Genomic DNA, 22,623 nt, shown 5'->3' on the forward strand with positions numbered 1-22,623 from the left:
TCACAATGAAGTGTTTTCTCATGTTCAGCCAGAACTTCCCATGTTTCAGCTTGTGCCCCATGCCTCTTGTCCAGTCACTGGGTACCACTGAAAAGAGCCTTACCTTCTTCCTTTTTGTTTTCCTTCTTTCAAGTTTTCCTGTGAAGTCCTTGAGTGTCTGGAAGGACAGATGCCTGCTGAATTTTTGCTCTCACTTATCTTCACTACCATACTTCATCCATGTTGTGTTTTGTTTTTTTTTTTTTTTGAAAGTAGAACAAAACCATTTAAATGCAAGAAAATCTCGAAGGACTATTATATAATTCCTTCCCCCTTTTCAAGCAACCATCTCAAGCAGAAGACTTTGGGTTTTTTACGTAAGAACACTGTGAGGTATCTCTCTTAAATCTCAGGGTCAGGGCCCTGGGACATCCATCGTGGTGGCTCCCCCAGCAGCAGCAGAGCAGGAGAAAATCACCCCATATTACCTACCAACTCAAGGGCAACCACAAGTCAGCACTAGGTCTGGCATTGCCAGAGAGCTGAGCTGTTGGTCATCAAAACAGAGATTCTTCAAAATAAATTTGATACGAGAGGCCAGAAAGCTTTGTCACCACTAATGTCACCCTAACCTACAGCAGAGGGCCTGGAGAGTAGCCAGGTACTTCTCGTGGGGGCCCTGGACTTCACGAGGAAGGATGGAAAAAGGTGCCCAGTGGAGGCCACCCGCAATGGAGGAATGGTTTCCTGAAGCACAAGGGCTGGTTGGCAGCAATGTGCTCTGGAGGGAGCTGGGCTGAGATCTCTTTTATGGCAGAAAATGCTCTTCTGTCAACAAGATTCAAGATTTTTTTCTTGTGAAAATGTACTGTTTTGACCAAAATTTAGTTATTTTGTCAGATTTGAAAGAGACCTCACAAAAGCCCAGTTGATGCACTCAGAGGAACAGATGAGAGCAGGGAGTGGGCACATTTCTAATGGGCTGGAATAAATCTGAGGTAAAACGGTCAAGCTAATTGCAGGTTTCCCCTGCAAAATCAATATTGCTTTTTGGCTCTCCTCTCTCCCCAGATGCTTTCTCCCTCTAAGGTTATCACAGGTTGGTGGCAGCAGGGCCACCTGGGGAACGGCCACCTGGGGTACACCAGGCCCTGGAGTAGGTGCCACTGCTGAAGTTCATCTGCACAGAGGTTAGAAGTTGCTGTTCTTGAATTTTCCTTTTGGCCTGGCTGATAAAATGCTTCAAGTAAATGGAGAGAGACCTTCGGGTGTCTGTGGCTCTCTGGAGCTTGTCTAGCTGCTAGGGAAACCAGTGACTTTGGAGAGGCAAAACATAGGCCAGGAAGGTCTTAGGCCAAATACCTCAAATTTCAACCACAAAGCCAATCAGCATGTGAAAAGCACCGCCCTGCTTATCAAAGAGCTGTCTTCCTAGTTGTCCATGGGTTCGTGCACGATGGCTGTTGAATAGCGAAAGGATCACACTGTCAGCAGCTGAGGGCAGGGCGACAGAGAGGCACTGGGCTCTCCCCAGCCCTTGTCCAGCAAAGCACTCGAGCATGTGCTCAAGCCCCGGTAGAGGCACAGGTCTCCAGAAATCATGGTTCAGGGCTTTATCAGACCAAACCCTGAACATCTCGGTGGCAGCTGAGTCCACCAAATCCCAGAGTCTTCCCAGTCATGCCTGTGGGATGTGGATAAGGTGAAATATGTGTGTCTTGGTAGCGGTAGCCTGAGAGTGATTAGCCCATAAAACATGCATATTTTGTATTTATGTAGGGTGCCAACACTGCCTGTTGCTCCCCTTGTTGCACCTTCATGAGCACTGTTGCGCTCGGGACTTTGTATGGCGGTTCCAAGCACCTCATATATCAGTCCAAGCCTCTTGGGAACTAATGTCTATATGTTGCACATTGCAAGGAAGGGTTTGCATGTACATTTTTGAGGGGGCAACACACTTGGAGAAATACAAGAATAAGTAAATGTTTTTCAGCAGCCATTCAAACTGATAATTTTATACCTAGTAATCTGAAAAAAGCTACACAGCATCTCTCCAGAAGGGTGGGAACAAGACTCAAGGAGCTTTTCTTGAAATCAAAACCCAGATTTTGATTTACAGCCTAATTATTACAGGATTGCCAACAAAAATACCAAACATTAGGATTTTTAGTCCCCTATTCAAATTGCTACATCAGTTTTCGCAAGCACTGAGTAACTAGAGGCTGCTCAGAGGGAACAAGCTGCCAGGTTGTCATACTTCTGAACAGCAGACCTTGAATAAGAGGCTTGAACATGGAATGGAAAGACTATGCTACGCCACTATGTTTGAAAATCTTGGGCAAATTTCCTTAACATTTCTGAAAGAAAAAAAAAAAAAAGGCTACTGTGCTCATAAATTTCTTATAAGCTTTCTTTTCCCTCTAGGGACCAACTTAAAATCAACAAAATAACACCGGGCCTTACACAGACAGGAAATCTAGGTCTCTTACAGTGAAAAGCAAACAACCTGTCCTTCTTCTGCCCTGTCCTGATATCTAAATGTAAGTATATCCAGCTTTGAAATCCTGAATGAGTTATGCATAATGCCAGAACAAGAGTGCAAAGGCTTAAAACAGAAGTTGTCTTAAAGTGAGCACCAAATAGGATTTGATAAGTTATTCAAGTGTTTGCTACACACCAAAGCTTTTGATTTTTGAGTAGAAAAATATATGGTACACATACTTTGGTGATTATTCTCAACAGCATCTTCTTTCCTAGATTAAAAGAAAATCTACTCTTTCAGACACTCTTCATAATTTAATAGGAAATGACATGTAACTTTTCTTTTTTCTTAAAAAAAAAAAAGAACCTTTTTAAAGTCTATTTTTACAGTCAGGAAAGATTAAGGATGGGTTTCATTAAAAAGGGATGACAAAAAACATTTTACCCTGAGAATATAGTGAACTATGCTGTTGATGTACTTTCAATATCCAAAATACATATGTACACGTGTCTGAATCCATGTGTATGCATATGTGAAGGCAAACAGCAGTAACATTCATTTGGAAATCCACGTTTAATGCAATGTTTAGTTTAGCTCAATAACGGGAAGAATATGTTAAACATCATTTGGAGCCCTAATGGAAAAGTTTCTGACAACTAGACATTAGCTCATAGTATCCACAGTCATCTTATGCTTATGACTATTGTTTGTTATCAAGTGTGACTTTTGGAAGAAAAAATGCATTATTGCTTAACAAGCTACATTGCAGTAGTGTCCTGCGCTCTGTTTTGGTTTCTAGATGGCTAATTAAAAGAATCCAAATGTTACAAATTAATCACGTAAATTCCTCAGACTTTCTCAACAGCTCTCTGGGAAGACGAGTGCCATGTTCAATCATGCGCCTCTCTTTCAGAGAAATCCTGCAGAATTTGTCTGAAAGGGAACCAGCAGAGTCAATACAAGCACGACTCCACAAGTACACTGCTCCAGGCACCAGCCCTGGCAGACACCTTGCCTGGAGAGCTCACCGGGCTTCTCTGGGCACTGGGGCGGACTTGCCCACGGCTCGATGCTCAGTGGCTGCCAGCTGTGGGAGCTGGCCCTGAGACCCAGTCCCCTGGAGTCTGTCCCTAGACAGGGTGCTATCCCGGGGTAACACAAAAATAAAGGAAAAAAGGAGAAAAAAATAAAAAGAAGAAACCGTATAGCCCAAGGCCCCAGCCCACAAAACGTTAATAGAGTATAAAATGCATTCCTGCTGGTATTTAAGTTCTCCCAGAGCATCTATAAGAAAGTTTTAGAGCCCAATCCCCCTAGCAATAAAACATACATCCAAGAACGGCAGTGGATTTTGATAACTTGGCTGTGAAGGTTATATAGCAGCTGATTAACACATTCTGTGAGAGCACTGATATTTTTATTAGTAATTTCTTCAGACGTTTTGAGAGAGATTTTCCAGTGTTATACAATAATATAGATCACTTCAACAAACCTCAGAGTCCTTCACCTACAGCAGGTGAAATAGGAATACAGACCATTAAACATATATGCCAGACAGTAAAAAGCAACAGCTAGGCTAGACAGTGCAAACTAGCACTTGCTATTTTTCATGCATGGCAAAATCGCATTGAGAAAAACAAACACTGTACTCAACAATAGAGAGATATCAAAGCACAGAGAAATAAGAAGAAAGGAAAAAAAAAAGCCTAAGAAATCGTTGAGAGTTCTGGAAAATGTTATTATTTCCTTTTTTTTCTCTTTTCGTTTTAACCTATTCCAGTGAATAGAGAATAATTTCAGCAAAACATTCAGATCTGGATAGAAATATCCCTCAAATTAAAGGGAAACAAAGCCCAATATCTGTAGCAAAAATACAGAAAATTTTTAGACTTGAGCATCAACTGGCAATTAGACTTGAAAGGCATTTGGGTCCAATAGAAGTCCTGAGCTCCTACCAAAATCAACAGTCTAATTGTCTCAGCTGAAACTGGGGCTTAGTTTTTGGGTTTCCTGTAACTAAATCTTGCCACAAACAGCTCTGCGAAGTTTTTCCTCCAATAAAATAAAATACAGCGAAATTAAGATAAATACAAGAGACAATGAAGATGAGTGTGTAGTTCACGATGTAAGGAAGGGAGCAGATGTTAGAGAAAACTCGTGAAGATATCAAAATAGTGTTCGTCAGTTCTAAATGGATGATATGACAGCTCTTTAAAAATAAACAATCAAACATCTGAAAGTAATTGCTAGACTAAGGGATTTAAGTTTATTTTATTTAAGCAATATGGTATTTTAAAAATGTACTCGGATTGTCTAGCTTGCTTCAGATTGCTTTGGTTTTCTACACAGTGTCATGGTAGTCACTACCCACCCAAATGTGGTATTTGAATAATATTTTTAAATTGAAAAAAGACAATTGAAATGAACAAAGCAAAACTATTCAGAAAGGTTACCAGAACGAGTAGTTTAGTTTAACTTCAGACACTTCATAATCTGATCAGGGAGAAGAACGAGGAAACCTATTGTGCCGAATTCATAGGCAATGAGTCAGGTGATCAAGTTATTTAATTTTATGTGGTCCTAGTGATTTTCCCTCAAAATCAAAGGCAAATCTAGGTGACTGAAAGTAAGGTGACTGAAAGTAACATTTCAGTTTGTATAGGCTGATATTCTTTGTCTATCCTTTATTTCGTGGCCCTTTATGCTTCTCCGTGTTTAAACCCCATGAACACAGTCTTCTCAGTCCCCAGTTTCCTCCTCATTTTCCTGTGCCCTATGTCCCTCCATTCAATCCCTGTTTATCTATAATACGGATTAGTTTGCTAGTCTTCCTTTTCCCTGTCTGAATTGGGGAGTTGGAAGCCCTAGACGATTTTTAGTGGAATTTAAACCTCATATTACTCATGTGTTTATAGAAATGTTATCTTACATTTCCAGGTCCATTGATTTTTCAAAAGAAATCAGTGGACGAACTCCTTTAGTCTCTTGAAAAGCTAGCTTCAGACTCCTCTCAGCAGTTCTGATGGGAGGAAATTAAAGAGGAATTACAGAAGAAATAATCCTTTCCAAGCACAGCATATTCAATAGCTTAGAAATTTACTTCTCTTTTCCTATTGGCAAATGAGGTTTCTTTAACTAATCCGAATATTATTGCGCATAAACCCAAGGGCTGCTTTTGTCTGTGTTTTGACGAAGAGGGGCTTCTTTAGGGCTTTAGTAGTGATAATTGACACATAAAGCTCTGGTACTGAGGAACAGAGAAGAATAACCAGATGAACTTGCCTCCACAAATCATACAATTCGGGGCTACTCTGGGGATACCTCCTGCTTGCTGTCAGCAATGATGAGGACACGTTTACAACCCCAGGCTGCGCAGAGCCCTGCAGGACCTGCCGCTCTGTAATTCTCTGCTGCTCAGGCTCCCCAGGCCACCTCACACGTACACACACGCACAAGCTTGCTTCTGGTCTGCAGGGTCAAGCTCACCAGAAGCATTTTGCCTTGTGATGCGCAGGGGCTGCTCCTCTGCAGTGTGAGGAGAAGCAGCTAACTCAAGGTGCTTAGGCTAAAAAAAAGGCATATTTTTATCCTGATAACAGCAACTCCATGGAAGACTAGCAAAACATGCCTGTCTGATTTGGGAAACAGTTAAGTCTTTTTATGGGCTTTGCATTAAGCATAAATCCTCCTGGCTATGTGCTGAAGGGTATGGTTTGATAACAGACAGTTCAGTAACAGCAACAGATAGAGCATATAGCTGCATTCACCACGTTGCAAACGTATTCCACATGTTTTCTCATAGCTTCTCTGTCCAGGGATAAGCAGCACTAAGCAAACGCCTTCTTTCAAAAGCCCCACTGGCATAACTTCTCAACGCAATTATTCCCTGCGAACTCACTGAGTTTCTTTAGGAAACATCAGTGCATTTTCTATGCAGGAGTCTCTCTAGAAATGTCACATTTTTGACCAGTTTTCTAGACCTAGGGGTTCAGACACAGGAACTTTGTCTTGTAATGTTCAGAGAATGTTACCACAGTGCAGAATAGAACTTGAAATACAGTCGAAAGGATTACCCAGTAGTAATGATAGCCCATGAATCTATCAGGTTAGTAAGTGAACCTTCAGCTAAAATATCTATTACATATTTCAACCTTCTGTTTAGTTTCAAAGGATTTTGATGCAGTTGTTGGGTTTTGTTTAAGTAACAAGGTTATCTTTATCCTTTCTCAATTGCAATAGGTATGCAAACAGTGTCCAATATTACAATTCATGGCAGTTTTCTACAGGAGCCTTTTCTACTTCATCTATCTGAAATTCCCCCGTACTTATTCTCTGCAGCAGTCTAGCTCATGATTTACCAGGGGTAGAGGAATACCAGAGCACAAAGCTGAAATCAGAGACCTTTTAGTTGAGAAGCTGACACAATCGTTTACTGAAAGCATTTTTGGACCGTTTGCTCTACAGTAGCCTGAGTATTCCTGGCGTAAATGGGAGACGGCGTAAATGGGGCCAGCTAGGCAGCACCGTGGCATCAGCACACAGGCAGGAATGTGAGCCACACCAGCTGATGGCTGTAGAATACTTGCTTTGTGTGCAAACAGCGTGTTTCATGCTGCTCTGCTCGCCTTACAGGTATTTCTAAGCAATCCACGGCACAGAGACTTAGTATTTTGAACCTGCAAAAGGGTCTGGAATGTGCTCAGGCTCCCCCTCCTGCCCAGTGCTTGGGAGGCTGTCCCCCAGTACACAATAAACTGGGAAGATGAAGAAAAAGCAACAGCATGGAGCCTGTGCTGGCAGTGTACATAGAAATTTGAGTTTAGCGGACAAAGTTCACAGTTTGCAGTGAAAGGTCATAAGGATTTCAGGCATTTTTGGTATTTTGTCTCTGCTGTCTGCACAGTATCAAGCAAATAAAAAGAAAAAAAAAGAAAAGAAAAAAAGATAGACGGCTTCCAATTCTGTATACTTGGCATCTCTGCTTGGCCTGAAAGAAGTAGGAAAGCTCTGTCTTTGGCATCAACAATTATTTTTGAGGCCACGCCATCCTAACAAAGCTTTAACACTTACTCAGCCCCAGCTTCCCTGGTATTTTTTCATGTGACATTTGATAATCTAAAAGGCTTACCCAGCTTCAGCTAATCCAAGTGGCTGGCAGCTTTGTTGCTGAAAATGAAATATTGAATTTAGCATGGGGAGGAAGAGTCCTAAAATGTTAACTCTTAACAGGTGATATTCTTCTTTTTCCATCCAGTGCATGGTCACAATAAAATGTCAAATGCTTTTCTGAGAAATCTCTTCCAGTCTGTAGCTGAACCAAAGGAGAGTTGGAGGAGTCTAATTTATTATTATTTTGATTACAATTTTTGCCTGCAGTGAGTTCACTCTCTTCTCTGGATATTATTGTATTATCTCCCCTAGGAAAGTCTTAACTCTGGCCTGTGAAATATGGATGATGACATTTTTATTTCCTGGACTATAGTAAATTTAAACCAAGCGGAGACTGTTTTTCCGGAGATGTATAATCTCAGAAATCTAAAGAGTTTTATTACCTATGTATTTAGGAAGTGAGTGCAATCACTGCTTTTTGTGAAAGTGCTACTTCCCCTATTTCAGGCATGTACTGCTGAGGCACCAAACTAGGAAAAGAAAAAAAATCCCATTATTCTTGTCTTTGGGTGCATCTCATGGGCAATGGAATATCCAGGGACCTCTTAGGAGTGTGAAAAGGATTAAACAGTAAAAATAGGACAGTAGGTGATCCAGGTGTTGGCTAAATTTCTTGTGACGTGTTCATTTAACCTCCTAAAAGGGCTTGTACTTTGTGTTCCTGTCTTTGCAACCCCAGAACATCTCAGGGATCATGCAGTGGGAGTCTGTGTACGTGTTACAAGTGCCAAACGCTCGAGCCCATGTCGTGCCTGCAGGTGCTGCGAGGCACCTGGGGGGCTCCCTGCCCCTCCTGCTGGTGCAGCCAACAGCATCATGAGGGAGCTGCTCCCAGCCTCAGATGCCTGGGAGCTCTGTGCACTTTGTCCTCCAAGCTCAGGAAGAAACTGTTCCAGCTGTTGTGAAACACAGCCCTTCACATCCTTCTTTAGCATCCTTCAGGAGCTAAAGGCAGATGCTCTCTCCAGACACTCCTCCTTTAGCTTCCCTCTCTTTTGCACTTCCTCTTCCCCCTCACTTTTTACCTATAGATAGATGCAGGATTTTGCTCTTAGGTTTAGTAATGCTGAACAGAGCAGAATAAATGCCTGAACATACAGCATAATGCTACCTCCTCTTACAATGGTCAAGTACGAGGTACAAACACCCTTCTACGGGTGATTAAACCTAGACAGGAATGAGTGTGACCCCCTAAATGGGAAGTATAACTGCATAGGAACTGCGGAGACTCTACAAAACTCATTCCCTTTCTTCCCTAAATACGGCAAGATTGGCATCAAAGGGCTGGTGTTCAACACTTTCTACCAACCAGCAGAAAGGTTTTGATGCACTCAGAGCAGAGCACTTTCCACCTCAATCCACTTCTGGGCTAGACAGAAAACAAAGTCCCTTGCCTTCTGATGAATGAGAGATTAAAAACATCTGAAAAACTACACAAAAACTAGAAGACAGAAAGGACTAAAAGGAAAGCTATGTCAGTCTCTTTTCTCAGGTGACAAGTGAGAGGATGCAAAGAAACAGCCTCAAATTGCCACAGGGGAGGTTTAGATTGGATATCAGGAAGAATTTCCTCATGCAGAGGGTGGTCAAGCATTGGAACAGGCTGCCCAGGGAAGTGGTGGAGTCCCCACTGCTGGAGGTCTTTAAGAGATGTAGGGACGTGTCACTAAGGGAAGTGGTTTAGCGATGGGACAAGGCAGCGTTAGCTTGATGGCTGGACTTGATGATCTCAAGGGTCTTTTCCAACCGACACAATTCTAAGATTCTATATTTGATAACAGTCAGGTTTTATCAGATTTGCCCTGGACAAAACCAGGAATATGCTCTTTTTAAACAAGCTGTCTTTGAACACTGACAAGATTCTACCATTGTCAGAAATATCTTTATCATTTATCATGACATGATCGTTCTGACTAGAAGGCAGCATAACACAGCTGTGCCCCAGCAAACACTAGGTGAAGGCGTAGCTATGACACCAGTAGCACCCAAATAAAGAAAAATTATGAGGACATGCTTTTATTATTTTGCTTTTAAAACAATTTCAAGCAACTGTCAGGGCTGTGCCTGTGCTCAAGTGGATCGCTCACGCCACCCAGGGGCAGCTTCAGTAAGGAGACGTCTGCGCTCTCAAAGCTTTGACTTCCCAGGAAAACTCAATGCATTTCCCACACTGCTCAAAGACTGCTCCAGCAAATACTTGAATTGCCTGTAGTACCTGTCAGTAGATAAATATGTATGCATCGATAAGAAGCATTTGATCTTCAGATGCACTGCTGAAACTTTCGAGATACTATGGGCTTGATTTTATAAATACATTTGTTATCAATCCATTTTTTATCTTGGTTACAAATAAGGATTCATAAACATCTGATCGTCTGCTTGATTAACGCCACAAATTACTTAAGGTGACTCTATCTCGACTTGTTTTAGAAAAGTTGGGTTTAAATTATCAAGTCCATTTCATCTACTAAATACTGCAGCAGGGAATCAAATAAAGCTCCATGCGAGGCTTACAAAGCTAATATTGCTCATACCAGCTGACTGTCCCTGAGCTGCCCGATACCGTGTTTGCTTTGAGCCTCGGTGTACACCAGCGTGTGGCTTCAGTGCTAAAGAGAGAAACGTGTTAAATTATAACTGTAGAAACAGTAACTTGTCCTTAGGAACAACGGTATTTCCTTTATACAACTGTGCAAGCGCCAACCTTTCCACTGCTTTCAGAGGCTGTTTTCACCCAGCCGTTTTAGCTCTTTTTTCACCGTTTCACTTTCATTAGCAGTACCTAGCTGTAAAGTCAGCAGGAGCCCCAAAAGTAGGGCACAGCCTGAGCAGCTGAGCCTTAATGTGGGCGGCTGGAGGTGGACTCAAGCCTTTCAGGACAAAGACCAATTGGCACATCTTTACTAAACAAAAACAAATCAAAACCTTACTCTGGTGGTTTTTAAACTGGAGTTAATAGTCACTGTACAGATTCGAGGCATTTTCAGGTGGCCCCAAAACATACAAAACAGTGATCCAACCCAGGATAAATGACAATAGCAAGACAAAGAAGTGTGTCCCTTTACTTAAGAAGTACTGTTTCATCTCTTTACGGCATTGCAGACTGCAAAGGCAAGTGTTCATGAAAGCTGCTGTAATTAAAGGCATAGAGGGTGTGCTTGTGGTAATGGGGTTAAAAACAGTTTATGGATTGCATTTACTCAGAGCAATTAATGAATGCAGAAGCAGCAATAGCATAAAGAACCTGTGTAATACAGTGAGCATTTAAGAAAAACTGAGGGCAGCACCTACAGTTTCATATGATCTGCAAATACAGTTCCAATATACATGGATTTAAAAAAAGAAAAAGAAAAAAAAAAGGCAGCTCCAGTCCTGAGGTCCCCAGAGTCAAATCCATCTGATTTTGCTTAAGCAAACCAGATGGGGGGAATGTCCTGTTTTAATTTCTCTTTTGGCCTCTGCTACATTGTTTATCTTGAGTGCTCATCTTCTTGACAAATACATTTTGAGGAACTTTATTCTTTCGGGTCTCATACGCCTGAAGAGAACCTGAATAAATGCGTCTGCTCATCAAGAGTGGCTTGTGGTCTCTGTGCGGTTTTATTTAAAGACAAAGGTTCACAGAGACATGTAAACAGTCAGCTGTGGGGACTGGAGACTGAGAAACAATGTAGTATATGGAAGAGGTTACTGCCAGCAAACGTTTCTTCTCTCCATAAATGTGTTAGACACACACAAGCATGAGAACGATAAGAGAAGACTGATTACTTACTATAGCCCTCATTAAAATGCTTTATGTGCTTCTCCTTACAACATCACTTAGAGCTCAGAGCTCCAGACCCATTTTGCAAACGAGGAACAGAAGGCGAATGGCAAAGTGCAGCAATACCCACTCTGTGGTCCCAGAAGTATCTGCAGCGTATTGCAGAGGTATCAAAGTTTAACTCAAAAGCAGGCGGCACATGTACCACCAGCCAGCCAGGCTGCAGCTCCTTGGTGCTCAGCACAGGTTGGTTTGCTAAGTCATGGCTGCTCACAGCTGAACTCCAGATGTGTCCTAAATCGGATGTGTGAGCTGGGGGACCTTAATAAGTTCTACTGGTTGTCGGTCGACTTCTCTTCATTGCTCCTCTTTCCTTCACCACTACAAACTGTAATGCCTGGGGGCAGGAGGGGGAGAAATTTGTGAGCAAGGGCTGGAGCATGCCAAACAATATAGGGAGAAATAGCAGCGATTCACACACACGTGTGCAGAGAGGGAGCAGGGGCTGGTGGATCAGGCCTGCCTTTCCCATAATGAAATTAAAAAATGATACTCGTACATCTGAGTTTATTCTTAGGAGTTCACGGGGAAGAAGCAGCAGCCAGGTATTTTCTTAAATCTCAAGGGGCAGCATGTCCTGTTAGGAGGCAGGAACAGTATTTCGCAATTATCATTTTCGGATCGCTTCCCCTCCTGCACTATCAGAAAGAAAGACTATCTTATGAGAACAGTAAACTTTCAGCTTGTGCCTATTTCACCATTTTGATTCAGAGCATCAGCCCCACATGCAGAGATAACAACAACAACAAAAAAAAAAGAATTGGCTTTTCTGGACCTTGACTCTGCCACCTCAGCTCATTTGTAATGTGCGTGCTTTGGCAGCACACAGCTGAGCAAGGCCATAGATGTGCATTTTAAAACGTGGCAACCTTCAAACTGTGTTCTTCTTAAGAATCATCTATATTATAATTACAAGGGAAAAGTATGGCACCGCTGCATTTCTTTACAAATCAATTCAATTTAGGATCATTATTTTTAGTCAATGAGGCATCATCACCGACAAGACTGAATGATGAGTAAGTTTAAAGTGTCTTTTGTAATGAGTTTGACACATTTAGAAGCCCTGGGTCCTCCCATGCCTTTTTTTTTTCTTTTCTTTTTTTTTTTTTTTTTTGCACCCATTTTCTTTGGCTGGACAAAGATCAAACATAGTAGTGTGTGTAGACAGCACACAATATACATGATCACTTTGGCTAAATTAGAAAAAAGGCTAACATATAACTTGTCCATGTCATGTTATTTGGCAAAAATAATTATATAATTATATGGGTCCAAAAATCAAAACCATATGCATCTGCTTGCATTTATACTTTTTTTTTCCATTTACAAAATAATGCTTTTGTTAGAGAAGAAAATTCAATGAGCTTCATATGTACTGATGGAGTTCTGCAACTCAATTATTTCTTCATCACAATGGCAAGAGAAATTCCAGCACAAATAATCTACAAGATTTATAGACCCGATTGCAGTGTTGACACTTGGCCTGCAGAGCTCTCTAGCAGGCCAAAGAGAAGTAGTCTTTTCCGCAGGTATGAAGTGGGCTGGTTGATAGCATCAGCTAAGCCATGGTGAGTAATATGAGCAGAACATTTACAGCCCTTCTTCTAGCTAAACTGGAAATCTTTGAAGTATGATGCATCGACTCCACGGGTGCTTAAAGCAAACTTCTGCAGGAAATGTGATCCATGTACATGTTTTTTTGGGAGTTCTTTGCAAAGCAATAGTCAAGTCTGAACATAAGTATGTATTTTTAATTTAATTGATAGGTTTACTTTACAGGTTCTTCCCTCCTTCTCCTACTGCCTGTAGAACATCAACAGACATTCAAAATCTGCTTTCATTTAATTAAATGGGATCGTTGTTGCCAGTCAAAAAAAAAAGATACCAGATATGTGAAATAATGTCTGTTCTCATGACATCTTCAGCCCAGTTTACAGGAAGATTTTGGGAGAGTTTTGAACAGATGAAAAGAATGATAAGAAGAAAAACATTTCCTTCAAAAAAGAAAAAAAAAATCAAAGGAAAGGCTCTCTCCCACTTCTCTTCCAACTCTTCCATCTTTGGAAGCTTTCCTTGTAGTTTAGAGGCGCTAGACAAGTGAAATTGTTCATCTGCAGTATCCCATCAAGTATCACCACTAGCAAGATGGGATGCTGTAAAACAGACTCAACAACAATCACTGCTGTCCGCTATGAAACATACATTTAACCACGGTGATCACTTCCACAGCAGACCACCAGCATCAATAAACAGAGCATATAGAAAAGTCTGGACTCGGTGATATTGGTTACTCTGCTTTTATGCAGGAATTACCTCCACTGCAGTCACCATGCTACCATAACTGAGGACAGAATCTGGGCCAGCAGTGGATACCTGTTTATTTAGCTACACAACAGTAGGACAGGGTCTGGGTGTTTTTAAGCTAATACAAACCAGAGTGATTCCAATTTTACCGCCTGAAAATGGGAATTTTGTAGATCTGAACTGACATTTGTTCCTCGCCAAAATATTTTGCACTGGCACTTACTGTTGGAAAGGCCAGTTTTTGCCGACTGCCAAGAATTTAGTAAAGCTCAGCCAAATTCTTCTGTTCTTAATTGAGCAAAATTCTCATTGTAGTTTCGCTTGATTAAGAAAAACAGGCCATGGTCTAATGCATGACTAACTGCCTAGGTTTATAAGTCTATAAGTTGAGAGCCATATAAAAATATCTAACAACTAGCAAGTTTTATACACGTTATAGTTCTCATTAAAAAATAATGGGGTCATCTATATATGTCAACTTGCCCATCTGTACAAGTGACCAGTTCCCCAGCTGCTGAATTTCATAAGCTTCTAATGTTGCTAATTGCCACATGGAAGCGATTAATTGAGTCACTTGAGAAAAATCTGTTCCAGATCATACGGAGTTTTCTTTACAGTTGTGGAGGCCTGAATTACTGAACTCTAGGAAATATATATATATATATATTTACTTAATATATATATATATATTTACCAGTGTAATTGATGCATGGGAACTGATAAGACACAAGTTTCTTTCTAGCAAGAAAAATTCTTCAACAATATTGCGTTAACAATTTTGCATTTCCAAATTAAACATAATTAGGATTGTCTTTTCTTCTGTAAGTTATCAGCATATTATGAATGCCACACCAGCTCTGTGTGGTTGCAATGTACTGATTTTTGCAAGTGGAAGGAAAGCAAGAATCTCTCCTCTTATGCCAGATCATTTGTCATGTCTTAGTCCTTTTAAGACAAGTTTATTTCAGGCATCACATTTAATCAAGATGAGGAGTTCATTCCAAACTAAAGGCATAACAGCACGTAATCGTTACTATAATATCAAAAAAGAAAATAATTTTCAACTGACCAGTGTTAAGAGACTCTGCCTCTTTTGGGAAATAAATACAAGTACAAGACAGGATAAAACAAGGTATAGCTATTAGTCATAGACAGAAGAAAGATAAAATAAGAAGGAATTCAGGAAAAGGAGAGGCAGGGGAAGAAGTTAACAGCAGTTCTCGAAGTTGATTTATGAGTTTTGTACAAGCACACATTAGGAGAAAATCAAGTCCAGAGTGTAAACAGGCAAAAGACAAAACTGCCAAAAAATGTGAGATACTGCATGTTGGGTTTGGGGCACTTTTGTTTCATTTTGGTTTTTTTGTGTTTTGTTGTTGCTGTTTTGTTTTCAATTTCTTCGTGATTTTGATTACTGGTGCTGCTTTTTGGGGTGAAAAGAAGATACGCTCTTTTGACAGATATCTTTTTAAACTAATCCTTCCAAATCTGCATGTAAAAGTAACAGCGTTACCTTGTACCAGTAGTTTGTACTTTTTTATACTATAGTTTAAGAGATGAAAACTCTCCATAATTTTGCCTTCCTTCCTCTCTCTGAGGCATTACTTTCAAAAGCCTGTGATGAAAAGGGTATCAAAAGAAAGAGCCACCCGTTGCAAACATGAATGCCAAGCAATCCCTCACCTTATAGGAGATCTCAGAGGGAGGTTAGGTTGCCCCTCCGCTGCAAGCAGAGAGCTGCTAAATCTCTGGTAGATCAGCTAACACCTTCGCCTCTGCCCCTCAGCTCTCAGCTTTGCTCCAGGCACTCCTTGGGGCTGCAGCAGAAGCTGAAAATCAGACCCTGTGCTCCAGGGTCCCACCAGGTAGTGGTGTGACAGGGTTTTGCCAGCACAAGCTGCCAACAGAGATGCAGTTAATACCAGCAAAGCTGACTGGGTTTTCTGGTTTGTTTTCTGGGGGGAGATTTTTGAGGTTTTGGTGTGGAGGGTTCGTTTTTTCCTGTATTTTTGTTCTTATTGCTTGTTTCATTTGCGTGCAAATGCACACGCGTGCATGTTCAGGCAGGGGCTTGCCATCCCCACGCACTGCTCAGGTTTGCTGCAATGGCTGCTTCTCAGTACCTGGATGACCTTTAGCACAACCTGTGAGCATGGTCCTTCAGGGAGTTCATTCCTGCAGGGTCTAATCAGCCTGTTACTTCATTTGTTTCATTTATTAAGGACTTTGCAACAGTTTCCAGGGAATACAGCTCAGCCCTAAAAAAACATCTCTATAAACGAACTCAGAGCCTGTGGGCTATAATTACATACTCTCGCTTATCTGCTTCTCTAGTATGGTTAACTAAGTCTTTGACAAAGTATATTAGAAGTATTTCTATTAAGAATACGTGATTTCCACTAACATCTGAAAATCTGTGTATGTTTCTTGACCTAGCACAAAACAAACTTCGACTAGGTACCGCATCCCACAGTCAAACAAAGCAAACCCCCCTGTAGTAAGCACTGCTGACACTGCTCACAGCCATTCTGTTGTCTGGAGAAACGGAACTGTTTCCTTGCTAGTGAAATATCTGCCTTGTGGATTTATTTGTGAATCGGGTAAGTCGTGGCCTGTAGGTAGCCATGAACCTTTTGTTCTGATGCTCAGCAGTAAGAATCTGGTGGAGAAAGTTAGCAGGGAAGAATACGATTTTACTCCAGTGTATTGATTCTTGTGACTCCGGATTTTCTAAAGTCAGTCTTTGTTGCCTTAACCACATCACCCTGGGAACAGCTAGCAAATGCCTTAACCGCTCCTTTGAATAGATACAAGAAGAATTAGAGTAATACATATCGGCTTCAAAAAAATCTGGATTTTAAAACAAAAGGAGGACCAGGCAGGGAAAACAGAGGCCTTAGTTGATTGACAATACAGGATTTAAAATCTTTCAGATCCTAATCCACGAAGGGATGTTTGCATCTGGCTCCATAATGGAGTCCACATGCCTGAATTAGATGCCTGGACTCCGTGCACGTGCGAAAGGGGAGTTAAGTGCCTCAGAGGAGGATTCACAAAAGCCACTGTTTGGGGAGCTGCCTAAACCAGCCAAATAGGAAAAGCTGAAGATCGCAGTTCATCCTAAATCCTATCTCTCTCATAGTTTTAAGAGCCTTCTGGTGAATGAAGCACACAGACACAAGTCCCTCTGTGCTCAGCTCATAGCCCATAATCCTCTTTTGAAGACAGGTGCCAAATTTTTTCTTCAAACCATGAGCAGATATCAGCAGCTCAAGCAGATGCTTACTCAGGCTGTGGAAGAGGGGTTTCACTCCTTTCTTCAGCTAAGGGCACTGAAGTGCCCTTTTCCTACCCCCAGAGCCCCAGCAGGAGGTGAGCTGGCACAGCGAGCAGTAGACCCCAGGAGGACAAAAGCCACAGGAGACTTGTCTCATAGGACAGGAGATGTTAGTGCATGAAGGGAGCCTCAGGTCCACTCCCTGCACCATGTAAGGTTTGCACGCTGATCAGGGACTTGAATTTCAATTACAGATTAAAGTCCTTTAACTTCTCCCTTCAGCCCTATTTGCTTGTGTAGTCCCAACCCCATCTCTGCTTGTAAAGCTGCCGGCTGCAGGCTGGTGCCCCCACCAGATCCAACTGAGTAGCAGGGTAGCGACAGGCTCTTCAGCCCAGCACCACTGGTGTAGTCCTCCGTCCTGGCCACAACATCGGTGAAGTGCGAGGGCTGGTTCCCACTGCAGACGTTTTGTAACAGGCAGACAGGAGAGCTGAGCACTGACCTGCTTTATGGCCTTCGTTCTTGCTAGTCTCACAGTTACTGCTCGTGGATCCAAATGGCTATGCTGAACATTGTGTGCTGTTTCTCTTGGAGGAGAGTTGTGAGACTTAAGCAAGTGAGAGTATTCAGTCTTCCGTGCTTGGCTCTGATTTCCGTTGGCTCTTGGTTGGTTTATTCCAAGGTGATAGATACAGTAATTTCAGGTCCTTTGAACCACAGGACGTTGGATTGCATATTGGAAATAAATTCTGCCTCATGGCATCGTAGGGGTCTAATCCAAAGCAATTCAAGTCAAGGAGACACAATGTATTTACTTCTTTGATAACAGAATCTCCCTCTAACTTGATTTATTTCTTATTTCACACAAATGTTTAAAAGACTGTATATTTTCCTGGATCCAGGATAAGTGCATTGAGGGCAGGCGGAAGCTCTGCATGCCCGTGTGTGCTTCAGAGCCATTATTTTTCCTTGCTGTGCTTTTGAGAGATTTTCCAAGCATTTACTATCAGTATTCACTGAATCAAACCTACACAGAGTTCACAACTCAGGTTTTAAGTTTTTTGACAGTGTCATGCTCTTCTTATTTCTGCACTTGCAAAGGGAGAAAAGTAGCAACTGCATAGGGTCTGTACACATTATACCTGTTAACATAAATTTCAGTCTTTTCCTGCCTGCTCGTTGACTCTCAAGTGAGTGTGCAGCAAAGTAGATTTGAATAAGCAGTATTTCTTACCTGCTGCACAAGAGGAAAAGGGAGAAGGTCTTTATGGGTAGATTTGTCTGGCGTGACATAGCAATGTATGTGTGCAGTTCAGCCACAGTGGCAGTGCAGAGCAATATGTTATTAGAGTTTTGGCAGTGCTTGCACTGAAGGAGCCAAATTAGGAAGAGATGTACGTTGGTAGATCTATTATCAACCATCCAGCAACTTCCAGCTTCATGTCAGCCCCCAGATATGGCCCACAAAACAAAGGGTCTTTAAAAAAAATGAACAGCCCGGTTTTTAAACCACTTCAACTGAATGAGTGCTTAACTGTGGTTATTGTCATCTTAGCCTTCATCTAGACAAATAGAATAAAAATAAGAATTACCCATTTAGGGAGTAGGATCATGCGATAGCATCTGTTTGATTTATGGGAATGGAACAGCGTCAGGTCATGACTAAGATCAGCACGTCCTAACAAATACGACAATATCTGCAGTATTTGACAGTAAAATAGGAGAATAACTGTTGCTAAATAATTTTAAAACGTCCTTCATTGATTTCTATCTGGGTGACGTAGTCTAGTGTGCTTAACCTTCTAAGGCAAGATAATTTCTTCCACTGTTTGAACAAAGGTAGGAAAAGTATGTAAAGGGCAGAAATCTTTCAATGGCAAATGCCCTTCCAATAAAAATTCTCTAAGAGACGGGCAATTTTTTTCAAGAAAAACATTTTGCAGACATTTGTTACCATTTTCCTATCTCCCGTGGACTGGGACTTTGGGGTCCTGAAAAGCTGTAAAGTTTGAACACAACAAAGAAAAATAAGGGAGAGAAGAGCTGATCTTTCTCTTGACAGGCTCATCAAAGCAGAGTGAAGGGAAGTATTCCAAGTGGTAAAAGTTCACCTCCAAAAGCCTTTTGCTTTTATTTAGAAAGAAAAAAATCATGAAACAGCAAGAGGATGAGAGCTAGGAAAACACATTTTGTATACCATCAAAGTAGGAAAATGAACAGGCAATGCTATGCTTTGCCATTTTCAGAAAGAGGCAGTCAAGCAAATATGGCAAGAAGGCAGAGCTTAAGGCCACAGGATTGCAACAGGAGTCACAGGGACCAATAAACTGTTTCAAACGGTTCAAGCCAAATACTTCAGTCCCTCACAGATTTCTTGCTTTACAGTCCAAGAACTCCAGGACTGTTAAAGTAAATGCAGGCTGCAAAGGTGAGAGTATGGTCACTACAAAGGTGCACATTAAATGAAGTTTCTCTGTAACAAAGGCTTAAATCAAAGAATGATTGTACCCAGAATTACATTCCTTGTGAGATTTCGTGATTTTGATGCCATGTTAGTGGTTAATGGTTGCCACCTAGGCCACTGGAAAACATTCAAACTTCACCAATATCTAAAAAGAGGAGGGAAGAAGGTGGAAATTGTAGGTCTAAACTTCAAAGAAACCCTTGTTTCCTCAACGATAACAGAGAGTAAGACATATCCCTTCCTAAAGAACTGTCACCCCCCACCTGCCTCAGGTACCCAACAGGTGCCAGGAGCCCTCAGTGCAGCCTTTTTACACTGCAAGCAGCAACAGCGACTGTCTATAGCCTGAGGATCAAGAGAAACACAAAAGCAGTTTCTGGCCACTTTTCCCCAGTCTCCTCAGGTTTGGTGCCAAGCGTGGCGTACGTAGTATGAAAAGTCTAATATGAATGTATATTACACCTGCAGTCACCTATACTTCTTTAAATAATCTACATTTTTATTAGAATAAGCATTATCTTCTTTGTGACATCTGTAACAATCCACCACTGCAATTGACAAAAGCAGTTTTATAATCAGCATTTTCCTGTCTATTGCCACTTTTGAGGAAGCATGTTTAAGAAAAATATATACTGTAGCACCTGCCTGTGCATTATTGATGTTAATGAATGGGATTTTTATAAACACATATAAGTTTTCCTAAATGTATTGAGATCTACCAGCTCATGTAAGGTTCCCCCTCTAAGCAGTCTTTACAGAGTCGTGAGACAGTCTGCGGTAGAGTGAAACACATATTGCCTGAGTTGATCCTTTTTGCCTCTTTAGGAATCATTGCACCTTCACAAATAATGTATTTTAATTTGCCTGCTTTTAGTACAAAGAGTAATCAAATGAGCAACTAAAAGTTCTCTGAGAGTAAAACTGGCAGTTAACCCTTAGAAAATTCTTTGCTGGTTACATTTGGGTGAAAATGCAGGTCACATGTAATTCGATTTAGTTGCCACAGCTGGGGACAGCCTCCTGCCCCCACCTTTGCCTACCCCCATATACCAATCGATAGGGCATCTCACAGGGTCACTTGAAAGCCCACCTGCCAGAGCAAGGCTGGCATCAGAGTGATGAGCCAGCTGAGAAGGAAGGCTGTCAGAGAAAGCCTGTAGCTGTCTGCCCACACCGTTTTGCAACCAGTAACCACCACAGCCCGCTATCAATGCTTCGAGGTTCAGCCAGTCCCGGCACCGCACCAGAAGGTGACCGGGGCTGATAAGCAGACAGGCAGCGCTGGGCTTTGATCGCTTTGTGTTACTGGGCCTGGTTTCCACGCCTTCGCGGCCAGCTGCTGCACAGGGAGTTGGCACAGCCTGTCACTGAGATGTCTCCATCACAGCCGCCTGCCACCAGGACCGCAGGCAAACTGCCCAGAGGAGAGCATTAGGCAGGGGATTCAAGCGCCTGCCGCATGGCAGAGAACAGGAAAATGTATTCAAAGGCAGGTATTTGCTAAATCCTACCTACAATTAATTCTAATCCCGTAATTAGAGTTGCATGCTTTTCTGCATTCTCCTAAATCAGTCCTTCCTCCCCGCCCCGAGGCTGAGCAGTGCTGCATGCAAGCACATCCGCACCACCAGGCAAGGCAGGGCCGCTTGTGCATGCCGTAAATCAGGAGCTTGTTGCCTTTGCTGAATCAGCAGGGCCCTGTGCCTGGGAGCCAGGGGTGGTGGAGGTGCCCGTCTCCTCATGCCCAAAGTCGCACCGAGCAGGAGACGGCTGCCTGGCTGCCCCCAGGCGGGCTCGCAGCAGACTGGGTGCAGGGAGAAGGCAAAGGATGTGTGTGTTTTCACATCCATGCACACATAAATATCTGCGTGTAGACAAGTGTTTTCACATGTATGTAGATACAGACACACGCACGCAAATGTACACTGTTTGAAAGTAAGAAACGGGGCAAGTTGAATGGTGCCATTCTCACCCAGATAGCTGGATCACCATCCAGCCCGAGCACATGTACTGATCTATTTGGAAAAAGATCGGAGCAGAGACAGTTGCTTCATCTTTGGAAATAGATTTATAAATGGATAAATGAAGATACCTCCCCAGGCAGTGCAAGAAGAGATTGTGTAATTACCACTGAAGCCAAAGGCAGTTTATAGATTATAATCTGTTTTTAAGATTAAGACATTTATCTAGATGTTTTCACACTTCTCTAAGAAAGCAACTTGAGGCACCATTTTGAATTAAAAAACAGAAACAGCATCCATGACATATTGGATATTCCCCATCAGCAGCAGGTTTATGCATGTGTGCATTTTAAAATGTTCACTGTGACAATCCTTGTTATGACTGTCTTAGATTTACTAAATACCACATGATAATCAGACACAGTTGTTAGACCTTGAGCAAAATGATTTAATTTATTTTTAACATACTGAACAATAGCTGTTCCTCAGCAACTCAAATGGAGCACAGACACTCAACACTACTTTGTTTCCTTGGAGGGGGCAGTGAAAAGTAGGGAGGAAAAAAAATAAACAAACCTGATCTTTGTGGGAGAGTTTCACAGGAGACAAGAATGCAGGACTGCATTTAACAAATCCCAGTTTGCCGTGATCTTTCCTCCCTGCTGAGCACACAGGCACTTTAGGAAGGTAAACTCTTCACCCACTAAGGAAGCAGGCATCGCCCCCAGTGACACTGCAGACACTGTCAGAAGGCAAATGAAGGACAGTCTAAAGCTGGCATGGAAGAGACATTTCTTCCCGGTAGTGCGACTCAGCCTGCGCACAGGGTTGCTGTCTCCCCCCAGACCTTGTGCTCTCTACCGCCAAAAATAAGATTAAATTGGTAGAGCTACTCTCAATTTGTGTTATGGAACTTCGAGGGGAAATTTGTGCCAAGTTACATTTTGTTGCCCTCGCTTCCTGTTTATATGTGGATTGCAACTGAACATACAAAAAGAAAACCTCTAAATTAGGAGTTTAATTAGTTTGATTGCAAATTTGAAAACATCTGTTCAAATGACATAAAACCCTGTTTGGCACAGAAAGGCAGAAGAGTTTTTTTACCTTGAAGTGGTAATGTGTATATTAAGTGGCACCCTAAGCACTGAGCAAACAAAAATC

General features: G+C 41.9%; 2 protein-coding genes across 11 annotated transcripts in view; one reads left to right on the plus strand and one right to left on the minus strand.

The window, feature by feature from the left end:
• Positions 1 to 22,623, minus strand: part of LOC308182036 (uncharacterized protein) — a 178,193-nt gene that overhangs the window by 150,870 nt on the left and 4,700 nt on the right. For 3 of the 9 annotated variants that reach the window (XR_013941642.1, XR_013941644.1, XR_013941645.1), the window contains exon 2: positions 22,039 to 22,204. The exons of 5 other annotated variants lie outside the window; for them this stretch is intronic. The gene's annotated coding sequence lies outside the window, so the exon portion shown is untranslated. Of the gene's footprint in view, positions 1 to 5,491; positions 22,205 to 22,623 lie in introns of those variants that run through there. One more of the 9 variants, XR_013941646.1, reaches the window with a different exon arrangement.
• COL8A1 (collagen type VIII alpha 1 chain) overlaps positions 1 to 22,623 on the plus strand; it is a 90,142-nt gene that overhangs the window by 55,189 nt on the left and 12,330 nt on the right. Inside the window, exon 3 of one of the 2 annotated variants that reach the window (XM_080565462.1) lies at positions 2,404 to 2,519. The exons of the other annotated variant lie outside the window; for it this stretch is intronic. The gene's annotated coding sequence lies outside the window, so the exon portion shown is untranslated. The remainder of the gene's footprint in view (positions 1 to 2,403; positions 2,520 to 22,623) is intronic. 2 annotated transcript variants of the gene reach the window in all.

The sequence above is a fragment of the Anser brachyrhynchus genome (genome assembly GCF_964034855.1).
Source record: "Anser brachyrhynchus genome assembly, chromosome: 1".
Lineage (NCBI taxonomy): Eukaryota > Metazoa > Chordata > Aves > Anseriformes > Anatidae > Anser > Anser brachyrhynchus.